General features: G+C 32.7%; 1 protein-coding gene across 1 annotated transcript in view; it reads right to left on the bottom strand.

Annotated features, from left to right (window-relative positions):
- The window catches only part of LOC100162795 (superoxide dismutase [Cu-Zn]-like), an 81,545-nt gene extending 70,751 nt beyond the window's left edge, over positions 1 to 10,794 (bottom strand). The window contains exon 1 of the mRNA NM_001162681.2: positions 10,687 to 10,794. The gene's annotated coding sequence lies outside the window, so the exon portion shown is untranslated. The remainder of the gene's footprint in view (positions 1 to 10,686) is intronic.
- Positions 10,795 to 14,080: the final 3,286 nt, after the last annotated feature.

Raw genomic sequence — 14,080 nt, forward strand, 5'->3', positions numbered from 1 at the left:
ATAACTTTTCCTTAAGTACCTATTGTAAAATGTTTTGAGCGCAATTTGTCTATTGACCCTAAAATGTATAAAGCGCAATTGGTCTATCGACCCTACAATTTTTAGAGCACAATCGGTATACGAAAAGGTAATTTCAAGCGCAATCGGTAAACTCCCGTTCAAAATTGGAAGGTGTCCTCTTGTACGAGGGCCGAAATTCCGAACAATCGCACGACTATTGTGAATAATGGAACATGCAACTAATCACACGCAAACAGTGCAGTCACATCGCACTATATATAATATATATATACACGCGTCGGTTTACGTACTTACACCCCGCCACATTTCCATCACAACGATATAACCACGTCGGCATTATATATATATATATATATATATATATATACGTAGATACCTATATAATATAATATTCAGTCTACAGTCGATAGTGGTGGTGGAGGCGGTGGTCCAGCGTGTACATTGTATACTTGTATTTGGGTATGTGATGGTGACTGCAACAATGATATGCCCACCTAGTAAATAGTGCAGGGTGGATGAGCCGATGTCATCATAAATCCCCTCGGCGCAGGACCGCAATTAGTTACACGCGACTCGACCTTAATAATACGCGGGACATTATCCCGTCGTATCGCCAAATTCCGAGTGCTCGATGTCAAAATATATTATTGTAATGTGACGCGCATTATAATATTATAATAGTGTAATACAATGCAACGCGTAACACAATAATATTATATTAAGCGCACAGCATTCGCGAAATAGTCTAGTATAGATTTAAAACATACAGAATAGATTCCTGCGGCTGTAACCTCGTACATAATAGTATATTGTACAATATACATTGTATGTTCGTATTAGGTACAGGTAAATTAAAACTACGCATGATGGGTATTAGGGATTGACATTAGCACTCGCCCACAAAAATATGTGAATCAACCCAGCTCCCAATCGGATTTCGGTTAGACAGTTATTATTTTGAGTTTATATACCTACGTATCGGTGTGCGATGTCTGATGATCCCCCCGCCCCCTCACCAGCATAGCACTAAATAGGAAACTTATATAAAAGTCGATAAGTACATATTGTGTTAATAAAAAAAAAGCACAAACAAACGTCAAATTATAAATGACATCATTATCCATGTATCATGGATTCCAGGAAAATTAATTATTTTATAATGAGACGCTATTGCGGCGAAAAGAGTAATATAATTATTCGGACTTGTGGTGTTTGCGTTATATTATGAAATTAAACACACAGTGGCCAGAGGCTTAAAGTAGTTTACAGCATTGTGCTACGTGTTAGCGGATTTCGAGGTCATCGAAATGAGAAATTCGTCATTTTTACAAAATATATGTCCTTCAGCTGATTAGACTTGATCCGAACTCTCGCAGATATCATACAAAATGTGCAGATTTTTTTCATCCGATACGAATTCCAGGACTACAACTTCGCGTTATGACAACAATCGATGTTACTCGTACCCTAACTAAAATCAAGAAGATTTGTGTTCGGGTTCATGACACTAGATATTGTATTTTCACTGGCAAATAAATCGTTATAAAAAATAGTCAACAGCTTGTGCCTGCGCAATACCGACACCCAGTTGTATGCATGGTGTCAAACGACAATACATAGTTGTTTAATCAATCAAAGCAAAAACATTTATTATTAGGTACAGGCAACAGTAGGTCCTCTCCGGCCCAAGATACCACGTAAAATAAAAAAAAATGGTAGGTACTTATATTTCTATAAGCTAAGCTATTAAAATAAAATTATTATCACGTATATTCAAATCCTCGTTTCACTACTTATAATGTTTAAGCTTTAAATGCAACTACTACCTAGGTATATAATGTATAGGTATAAATAATAAGTACGTAGAACATTTATTATTTATTACAATTTTCTTGTCTATAAAAAATTACTGGTGGGGTAATGAAAATAAAACCGAGTATTTTCCGTCAAAACGCGCGGAAATAATAAGATATATTTATACACCACGCAGTCGTATTTAATAATATCTACACACCGCAGACGTTGTTAAGGAAAAAAAAAATGTCATTTAACTCGTTTCGTCCTTTCCGGTTAACCGTCGTAATATTATCATCGCGCCTGCAGTAAGTCGTTTCCCTCCTTGCATACACCTTACCTGCGCAGTATATACAGGGTGAACCTCGTGAATTCTCGTGTCAGTCTTATCACAGGAAACGTCGAAACACGATAGTCTATTCTGTACACACACACGCTCACAATATAATATAATGTATTTACCGTCGTCTTCTTTCTTACACGCGTGCACAGTCAGTTGGGCGGCGGCCCAAAGTGATAAACGGGTACCGTCGCACCAAGTCCCGGGGCAACGCATACATAATATAATATACATTGGGTGTTTGGAGACGGAGGGGGTGTGTGTGGATATGGCAAGGTCGAGGAGAATATAATATACCTTTAGGGGTCCAAACCGCTGCAGCACCGAGTCTATATTAGGTACATACTAAACACCGCACCGATTCCGCATCGCACTATATATGAGTCTGATTTAACGAAAGCTCCAATTAAACACCACCTACCCCCCCCCCCTGCAGCACACCCTGACACCCTGCACAAGATACATACGCGCGTATAATTATTACCACCCGACGCTGTGCCTAAGCCCCGATAACGAAAGTCCCATAAGCTATTCGCGAGCACGTCGCGTGGTCCTGCTTGATTTTGCCGCAGCGGCTCCACGGGTGCGCGTCACGTTTCCAGTCCAACGGTGCGATGTGTAATTGGGTCAGGGGGTGGTAGTGACTCTATATGCGTGTTGGAAAATGGTGGGGTATGGGCCGACTCGTTTTTCCGTTTTTTCCATGTATAGGGTTGACACGGGAAAACGAGAAAACACGGTGGTCGGCGCAGGCTCCTATAATATAATATAGATCTATATTTTTATATATAATAATACATCGAAGTGCGTATGTTTGTTCCCCAAAGTTTTTAAACCCTATTTCCACCCGCGTCCCTCGTGTTCGCATGCGGTTTTCGATTGTTAAAACCCATCCGCTTGCAGCGTTGACTTGGCGGCCACCATCGCAATACGTATTCAAATTGTATAGATACTTTCGTCATAACACGTTTAATATATATTTTTATAATGAGAATAACTTTTTCGTCAAAGTGTGTTGCAAAAAAAAAAAAAAATAATAATGGCACCAAAATGGAACCGATCGGACAAAGTCTGGGTGGTGCCGACTCGAAGTACGTGTTTAACCTACCCTTAGGTATAGTCCTACCTATATCATATATGTAATATATTTTACGCGCCATCGGCTTCACGTCCCCGACGACCGCGAGGAATGAGGATCGATGACGTGGGGACTTCCTGTGTACGACTTGCATAATGTATTGTACAGCATTATGTACATATTTCGAGGTCGGTCTCGTACTAACAGTAACCACCAACCCTTTTTGAGTTTACAACGCACGTTTAATAGGTATATATATACAGTATCATACGCGTAGTGGGTTTTATATTTTAAACTTGCATCGTATTCAAAAACTATATTTTTTCCTAATTTTATGTATAAGTTACTGAAGAAAAATATCGTCTCATCACGCTTCCTCGAACTCCGTATTACAAGTCTACCACCTATATAAACGCATGACAAGAAATGGCTATCGCATTCGTATATTTATCTAAAATCATTTAAACCGATTTTCAGACAGTGAAGCAATAAAAATGGATTTATATGGAAACCGCTAGCGATTACAATATGCATAAAAATAAAATAAAACCTTATTATGTAATTAATACGATTTTTACCGAAAAAATGTTCTCTGATATATTTTGAGTTTTAAACTTAAAATAGTATACATTTTAAATCGTTGTAATATAATGTATTACCCAATACCCATATTAAATATTTCTCATAGTTTGAAACACTGAAATTATCTTGGATGGGAGACTATAATATATAATTTAATGTCATATTAGACATCGGTAATTGCATCTATTTTATTTCCCACAGTAAATTTAATATTGTTAGACAAAAATCATTATAAGTGAAGGTATACCATAAATTATAAATATAGTATTTATTTTATATAAATTATAAAAGTCTGGTAAAACCAACATAAAACTATGACCTACAACAATATATCGCCTTGCAGCAAAACTTAAGTACCTAGGCAGGCTAAGCTACTCATGCACAAAAAAAAATCTTATTAGTTTTATATTACGTACAAAAATATATTTAAGCTAAACACTTTGATGTTCATTTTAATGTCCGATTTCGGCTTAATGCTTATCATACGTCAGACCTAATGAAACTATAACAACACACAATCGGTTTGATGACAAATTATAGTAATTTAAGTCATCGGAACTTTCTTATTTTCGATTTATCGTCCCTATATATTCATATTCCCGACAACTATATATAGGTAGGTTAACATATACAAAATAGTTCGAGCAGTCGAGAACGATGGTCTCTTAAAAATAAACAGTTCGTGATTTATTGTCTGTTAGACCAATTACACCGATGAGCAATAGTCGTATTAATTTCCTCGAGCTGTATAAAAACTGTTCAGAAAAGTTTTACTCAAGAAATATTGTTTATATTATTATGATATTTAATAAAATAAAAAGTTTGTTCGTCGAACACGTCCAGGTGTTGAATTTATTTCATGGTTAATTAATATTTATCTGCAGTCGTTACGAACAACGTACCTATGGATGGGCGCAAGTATACGCATATTATCAAGATATGCGGGAGATTTAATTAGTTAGATACCTATTTAATTTTCCGTTGATGGCGTCGACATCATATAAGCAGTCGTTACGTAAAACGAATTGCGAACTTGATTTAAAAAATATACATCTGACAAAAATAATATTGACCTTTGATTTTCATTGTAAGGACGACCGGGTCGTCACGAAATTAGAACGAAATCAACGGTTTAAACTTTTCAAGGTATACAATTATTCATTTTAACTGCCGAGGGCTTTTTTTCAGTTACCTTGTACGTCTTTCACTTATAAGTGTAACCGTGAAAATGTAGCAAATGTACATTTTGGTCACAACCGTATCGATTCTATATTACATTATTACTACGGTTAAAACGTTAAAATAATTAAATTGCTACAACGGCTTATACCTACTGCTGCAGTCCAACCATAAATATTACAACGAGATTTTCTATATTTTATATTATCTTCCTTCGATTATTTTTTACCAAAGTTTTATGCCTTCGATTTAAAACCAATCCATACAGACGAACTGAATTTCAATTGTCATATTATTATAAAACTATAGAATTATACCAATATTGAAGATAATCATAATTATTCTGCGAAGTGCAAACGCATTGCAGGACACACCGCCGAGATGGCTAAGCGCCTACGCAGATATAATCACAACTTACGATATAACCGATTTCAGGGGACCGCGAAAAAAAATTTGTCACTCGAAAATTTGTCATGTCAAGACCATAATCCAATAAAATTCGTGAAAAAACGAGATTTAAGGACAATTTTAAATCGACACGCATTATAAATCTGATATTCGCATTCATTTGATAGTACAAATATCATATATTATGCAAGCAATAGTTATATGTTTATCGTAGCCTCATAGGTCAGTAATGTAAATTTTTTTAAAACATGTTTCGTATACGCGTCATCAAGAGATTTATCTTGGCGTGTCGCGGTGTAGACGAGCGAACGAATAATGATATACATATTATATTGGCATGGCAGGAGGACCGTATACTGATGGTAAATGGATGCGAGGTGCAGAGCTGTTGTATAGATAGTGTGTTGATGGCAGCCGGTGGTGTGCACCACATTACATGGTCATTGGTCATCGTGTCCCGAAGGTCCACCGCGAGGACGCGAACTATATATATATTATACTACACGACCGCGGCGGCTCAGACTGTATTATGTATCGGTACGTACAAAAACACATTAAAACCCACCCCGTATTGTTACACCGTGCTGGTGTTGCTTGAACATCATTACCGGGGAATGGGTATATGTAGGTATATTATTATTATACACGTTGCAGTGCGCCTAACCCACGCACACGATAACTACACAATACACGTTCGACACGTTACACAATAGCGTGCGCACACCTGTTATTCGCAGGATTTCCAATCGGCCGCGGTCGTCGTACTAGGGGTATTGGAGATTCGGGGTGTTTGTTTTCACTCCAGCACACACGTGAAATCGTATTGTTATATTATTTTTGGCTACCGCTGACCTGATTATTTTCCCATCCTCAAATCACATTTCCCCCGAATTATGTCCGCGGGTAGAATACCTATGTATATATATATATATATATATGAAAACGTAGGTACATGCGTTTCGGGGCACGTTCACTTTAAAACGATAGACAGCAAACTTTTTAGTAGGTATATGATATTATGAACCTGCGCACACCATACATCGAACGTGACGACACCGGCGCACACGTGACACATAGGTCAGAACGGATGACGTAGTTTTACAGTCTCGCGGTAAAGATCCGCGTGTAACCATAACTGCCAATAAGAGCAGTCGTTTAGTCTGAATTATGTATAAAAAAAAAGTATATACGGTTTATTCGACAACATCGGCTAATACGACTAAAACTGATGATTACCCATCGGCGCGTCCAATAAATACCAACATGGCACCTTAATAATATTATTATGACGTGTGTAGTCTAAGGTAAAATCCAGATTATTAACGATGTGAGAAACTTCATCGTGAAAGCATAATACATATTAACAGTTTTTCAATTATTATTTATTAAATAATCTTTGTTCATCACGTGAAATATTTATTGAACATGTGTTAGTAGTTCGAAAAATCGAATAAATTGACAATTCTTACTTCTCCGGCTTATAATGTAATTATAAACCGCGATTTCCACCGTAATTGTATATTTTTTAATTATATATTATATTCACTCGGGATATCAAATAGTACCTATTATGTTGTACATAAAAGCTTCTAACCATGTTTTGTCAAAGCAAAATCTGACGACTAAGTATTGACGTACATCCGTCTAGACTCATCGTCGAGAGAATTGTGCCGACTAAAATCATTGTATACAGACAACGTCCGTCTTGCGACTATATTATTATTCATCAGATTAATTATTGTACTCGCGCATTGTGTCATTATAGTTATCGAATGCAGTGTATAAGACAACGGAAAGAGCCATGGATCTGGAAGAGCGTATCGCACGGGATATAATACCCGTTTGTACTTTGTTAGTATATTACTACAATATAGATAGGTACACAATACGATGGCTATATATAGGAGACGCCCACGCCATCGCCATCACTTCGGCTACCACGGTATAATAATACTATACGGCGTACCTACCTATCACTGCCGCAGCGGGAAATGATATTGAAACATTGATTTTCCGTGGATAATTACGTATGCAGACCGAGTATTGCATCCAAATCCCGAAGTGACAATTGACACGTACGAAGACTGATGATTTCGAATAGACCCGGTATTTATGAAACCGGTGACTGTATACCTATACATATTATGAAAATAATAAGGAAGGGACCACCGAAACCTTATAGGTGTACGTGTACACGAATGTTTATTCAACGGATATGAAATCGAAACCAAACGCGCAAATAGTAATTACTGTGCACATAATAATATGTGACACGCGTAGTGGTTCCGCGTCCGTAATGAGGGTCGTTAAACTTGTATTATTTAGGATTTTTTACCGAAAAAGAACTATACGACGTGTATCGTGTTCGATGGCCTGCACGGAGTTTGACAAAGGAAACCGAATATTTTGCTCTGCTGCACCAAGCAGGTATAGAGAGTATATTTTTATTGTCTTTCAAAACACTAAAGTTTACTCGAGTAAAAAAACGACGAAAATTGTTTAAACTGTTCGTATATTCTAGTTACCGCAAACCTAAATAACCTAAATATTTTCTTTCGCGTTCCAAATGGTTTTACATAAATAAATAAGGCACATGCATTATATAAACTACGATAAGTTTTTTTGTTTTTTTCCACAAGAGTAAATCTCGGTGTTTTTATAAATATTAAAATATTCGTCTTCTTCGATATTATTTAATAATGGTTTATTGATTATTCAACTGCAGATTTACGATAAAGTATCTTATACCACAGTGTTTAAAATATCTACGTTTTCAAAACAAAATGCATGAACAGTAAGGTTACATAAAAAAAAAACTGTGAAGTATATTACAAACCTAAGTATAATATTGTAGTTAATTAAACAATGTTAATATTTGAGTAGGTTGAATTTGTATTTAATATCTATTATATTAATAATGTTGTTACTAGTATCTTTTTAGAAATATCAAAAAATATTACGACATAAAATGTTATATGTGAATACTTAATAATTTTTATATAGTAAACATGTCTATAGTATGAGTAAATTATAAGAAAACTACCTAACCATAACTTGTACTTTAAAAATGCAAAATCACTGTAATTTTTAATCTTAATGGATTAAAAATAAGTAAACCTTTAAAAGTATGATACTTTGGACAATTTGTAAAAAAAAAAATTATAACCCAGACGAAAATTAATTAAAATAAAATAAAATAAACTACTCTTAAGGTTACCCAGTTATATGTGAAAAAATGATATATGTTCTGAATACCTACTACATACGAATAAGGCGAATAAATAAAATTGAAGTAAACCTACCTATAACCAAAATGTGAAAAATAATGTATATATAATAGCACCTATTGCCACCGTATTAATCTAATAATATTCTCTGTGGATGAGGAATATGCCTAAGCTCCTGCTTACCACGGGAGGCGATTAAAATGAGGTAGCAGTGGGCAGAAATATTGCAGAAACCGTTATAAGATACCTAGGTAATAGATTAGTAATATTACTATCGACCAGTGGGTTTAACTGTAGCAGAATTAACGGCATTTTAAGTGTTTGATGATGACAGCTTGAAGATTTCTAAAGTACTGGATGCAGAAAGCAAGAGGAAACTACTGCATTATACTTCCTAAGGATAAAGTGACACGACGAATAGAACATGAATAGGATATTTAAGCCTTTAATCAATCTCGGGATTGAAAAAAAAACCGGGTAATTCACTCTGCAGTATAGTGGGTTTTGCGTGTACCTCATCACTGTTAGAGATTTTTGCTGCTCTAATCGATAATATTAAGTTACATTTTTAACGCACTTTTAAATTATATCAACATAACAAAACCCGTTATTTTTTGTTTAATTACCTATCAAATACTAAAATGTAAATTTCAAATGTACAAAATTATAAAAAAAATTGCGCAAAATTTGTATTTTCGATATGTTTTCAACTATGTAAAATTTACTTATTTATAAAGAACCTTGTATATGTTCACATCGTAGCTATTAAAATTGAATATTTTATGATTTTTGACTACGCTATATTTTGCAAATTTCCGTAATGTTGAGGATTTTTGTCAAAATTTGAACTTCAAACCCTAATAAAAAAAAAACTGTACCTGTGGATTTTCTATACCTACATATTATATCGCATATATTTTTAAATTTCTATTAGTACAACTTATTAAAAGTCCTGTTTTACATTTTCAAACTTTTTAACCAAACATACAATTTCTGGGAAAATTTTAGGAAAAAACTAAAAACTAAAAAGCTTTTGTGTGTACAAAATGATAATTTAATTGGTACCTAGCGGAATGTTTCAATTTTACGATTAATATTTTTTGATGTATAACAAAATAACAAGATCGTCTGAGGAGGATCCAATGCCCACTTTAAACTTTAAACGATTGAACGTTTGTAAAAAATAGACATGGTTTTACGCTTAATTTAAATTAAAATAAGAAAAACTTTGAAGTATATTCTATTACATTTTTAATCCTTAAATATGAAAACTAAATTATACGAAGTACGAACTATTAACTGCAAAATAACTTAAACATTTTCGTGGTTTTCATGAATTATGTCAGAATTTGAACTTTTAAATGCTTATAAAAAAAATTATAAATATGAGTTATGACTTAATTTCTAAATCTTTTAATTGCTATCAGAACAACTTTATAATTTTGAATTAAGTTTTTAAGATGCTGTACTTAAAAAGTCTCTGTCATTATTTATTTTTGAATTATAACAAAAAAAAATTATTTAGTCAAAAATTAGTTTTATGAAAATATTTGCGTTTTTCATAATAATTTTGAACGTTTTTCAAATGTACCAATCAAGTTTAATTTATTACCAAAAACTATCCCCAAATTTGAAGACGAACGCATTTCTATTGTTTAAAAAGGTGATGATAGACACAAAAAAAAACACACATCATTATAAAACCTACCTACACCGCTCAGAATCTAAAAGAAAATGTGATGTTCAATAGAATCTATTGAATAGATTGAAAATTTAAACCAAACAATTGTAATACTCATTTATCTTTTTCGAATACTGCTCGGTATAGACTGTACGTAGTGCTATATGAAACGTAATATTTATAATATCTATCTGCGATCAAGTACTAATATAGATAGGTATTTAATATTTTAAATTTTAAAGTAAAAATTATGAGTCTTTGAAAATGCTTATAGGTATATCTGGTATAAAAAAAAATATTTTTTTTATATTGTGAAAATCATATTATTATTTTTAAATTATTTTAAATATTATTCAAGAAAAGTTTTTTTATTTACCTTTTAATTTTTCTGGAGACTTCGGGTACGATGAAGTACGAGTATTTCTAAAGGACGGAGTGCACGAATGTATATACGACCACGTCAAAACGAATACTACCGTCTACTGGCCATGTGTTGTCGCCGAAGCCGCTGTCGGTCAGAACTCTAAAAAACACCGCACGCGCTTGTATCGATAGTGGCAACTATAGCAACCAACAATCGATCGATGTTTACATAATATTTTGATATATGTTGCACAATATCGGAATAAATAATTATTATCAGTATTTTACTTAGTTAAATTATTAAATTTACCAATTATCTCTCACAAAAAAATTATTATTTTTTTTTTTGATACGTTTAAAATATATAGATATTAACAAAGAATTTATTTTGTTGAACATGTTAAGTAAAACACACAATTAAACACAATTTATATTGTAATGTGTTGTACACTTTTGCATCATAATATGCAAAGTTATCTTAAATTCGATTATTTATTTTAACTTTTTTATTTAAACGGTTATATTTTTAAAAATGTAAAACAAAATACATTTTGAACCATATTTTTTTCGTTTATTTTTAGCTTTATGCACAACAGTTATACCAATGACCCATTTTATCCGATAAACCATGATTAAGCCTTAATAATAATAATAATTGATTAGTATAAATTACTATATAATTACAGCTACACTTTTTATTGAATGTCAACAATAAACACGTTTAATAATAGCTAATAAGTATGTAAGCATTCAGTTTAAAATATATTTCAAGTTATCTTTTATTTACGAAAAAACTTAACTTAATCATTTTTAAATGAAGTCTTACAATTTTAAACGATAACTATTATAATACGATAACATGCAGCCATTATAGGTACATAATAATATGCAATATATGTTTACATTATATTATTATTTATTATAATTTGTATCACGAATTAGGGCCAATTTTTGGCAGATAAAATGTTTAACAGAGTCTACAATTGTTTAACTAACATACTTTAAAGAATTTATTGTACTAGAGTATGTTATTAAAAACAATATTTTTTCAGACTAATAAGTTTATTTTTTGCAAATATTACATGTATTATGATATACCTATTCCTATACCAATAGCGTGTTACATTAAAAATATATTTAAGTTTTAGATTCGTACTATATTAACATAAAAATTGAGACTCGAGAGGTGAACCCTGAAAACGTAAACATCACATTAAATAATGTGAAAATAATATTATCTTAAATTATATAGAAGCTTACGTTAATGGTTAATACCCTATTACTCCACATATTCGGAGCGCTCTATAGTTGTGAACTCTAAAATAGTGAATGTATTCGCCGATGAGTACTAAAGTACTATAATCAATAACAACTATTGAACTATTATACAGTTATAAAAAAATATACCGATGTATAGTTACTAAAATACGAAACACACAAATTGAAACATTGAAGTACATGTGACTTGCTATCCGTGAGAGTCCGACATGGTCAGAATCGGGAGCCTATACACATTCAGAAAGTACATCGCGAATACACATTTACACACATACAAAATGTTTATAAAGTTTTGCATCGTTCAGCATATATCACACCTGATGGCTGAGATACCACGAGTTACCATAGGCCTACCTGGTGATCTACTCACATCCTACCCACCCATCAGTCTACCTGTGAGATATTTTGTTGTGCACACCGTTTGGTAGGTACAGCAGCCGGTTAATCCGATTCATAAAAAACCCTGCACGTGTCTATATTTGTTTACCAGCAAAGTGTATCTCAAACGTGTGTTCTATGTGAGTGATGTATTGTGTACCCGCGTTTTTTTTCCTAATTGAATTTGATAGCAAAATATGAAATTATATTTGAAGAAATAAAAACGGTACAAAGACTATAATATAGTAAATCATAAACGAGAAAATAATTACATTACGACTACTGTGATGGGAAATCCACACCTGTTACGGCTTCAGTAGTTCCGACAGACGCGGTCTTTAACAAACGTCTCTAGCCACTGGGCATACCTTTCTAATGACACCATCGTGTGCCGTCCAAACCGGTGATTTGCAACACGTCGTCTACCCCCTAATCGCTCATTTAATTCCAACGTAGCGCATACGATGTTATATGAAAGTACCCGAATTTATGATTACCTGCCTACCAGCATTAAATATACAAACTATAACTACCCCGCTTCTCCAGCACTTCGAGTTTGATCGCTGATTAAATAGCATATAATTTCATATTGATATAATAGCTATCACTCTACCTATGTGTTATAATAATATGAATCATGTCAATATAATAATAGATATTATTACTATAATATACGCATAGATATAGTAAGATATTTAAGATTCGTAAATCACAATTAATATTTATTGATTTTTTTTTACACGAATCAAGTATGATATACGTTTCTGTACGCGGTTATATACTGTAGTTTTCCAATTCGTTTTCAATTTTCAACAATTAAGTTAATACTTTTGTATTTACAAGTAAGTACGAGTTTATCATTAAAAAATGAAATCCCATATAATAATAATTGGAATTTGGAATTTATTACATAATATAAGCTTAATATTTTATCTACTTCTAGAAAAATTAGGAAAAGAAAACCTGAAAAATTGTCCTCACTTTTATATGTTAGTACGTATGAATAGAAATTTAAATACTAATATGTATCTTCAAAGAACAATATTTTGATAAAGTCTTATTAGTTATTAATGTTTGAAATCTCATAAGACATATATTGGTCATCTTTCTCTACTTTACATTTTAGTTCGTATGAATAGAAATTTTTGTTCAAAGAAAAATATTTTCATAAAGTTATGTATAATATATTAATGTTTGAAATATCTTATAAGCCATATTAGTCATCTCTTTACTTCAAAATAAATTACTGTATCTTTCTATGCCATCTCATTAATATAAAATAGTATTTAAGTATTTTTAAATAGGCAGTCAATCGATAACGGTAAAATGAAATATGTGAGTAAAATTATCAATTTCTCAGATAATTTTTAATTTGTGAAATACTGAAATTATAGGTAATTTTTGAAATCATCGCTATTTTTTTTTTTATACTAATTATACCTGATTACATATATTTATTCCTTTCTTCGACCATTGATTTTCAGAGAACAGAATGGTATGTTATTTTCACTTAAATTTCAAACACCCAAGAGAACAATGTCGTCTGCTCCGTTATCCAACTAAATTCGTTTCAATTTGTTTTCCCTTGGTCTTCCTTATATATACTTCGAACATTCCAAACCTTAAGTACGTGCTACGCTGTAATGCTGGTTTTCGAATACATTCATTTCCCACGACACCAAAAAATATACGTCTAAAATGACTTGGAATTGAATGGTCGTTTATAACAGTATACCTATATAATCCAACTT

This window comes from Acyrthosiphon pisum, chromosome A2, assembly GCF_005508785.2.
Source record: "Acyrthosiphon pisum isolate AL4f chromosome A2, pea_aphid_22Mar2018_4r6ur, whole genome shotgun sequence".
Lineage (NCBI taxonomy): Eukaryota > Metazoa > Arthropoda > Insecta > Hemiptera > Aphididae > Acyrthosiphon > Acyrthosiphon pisum.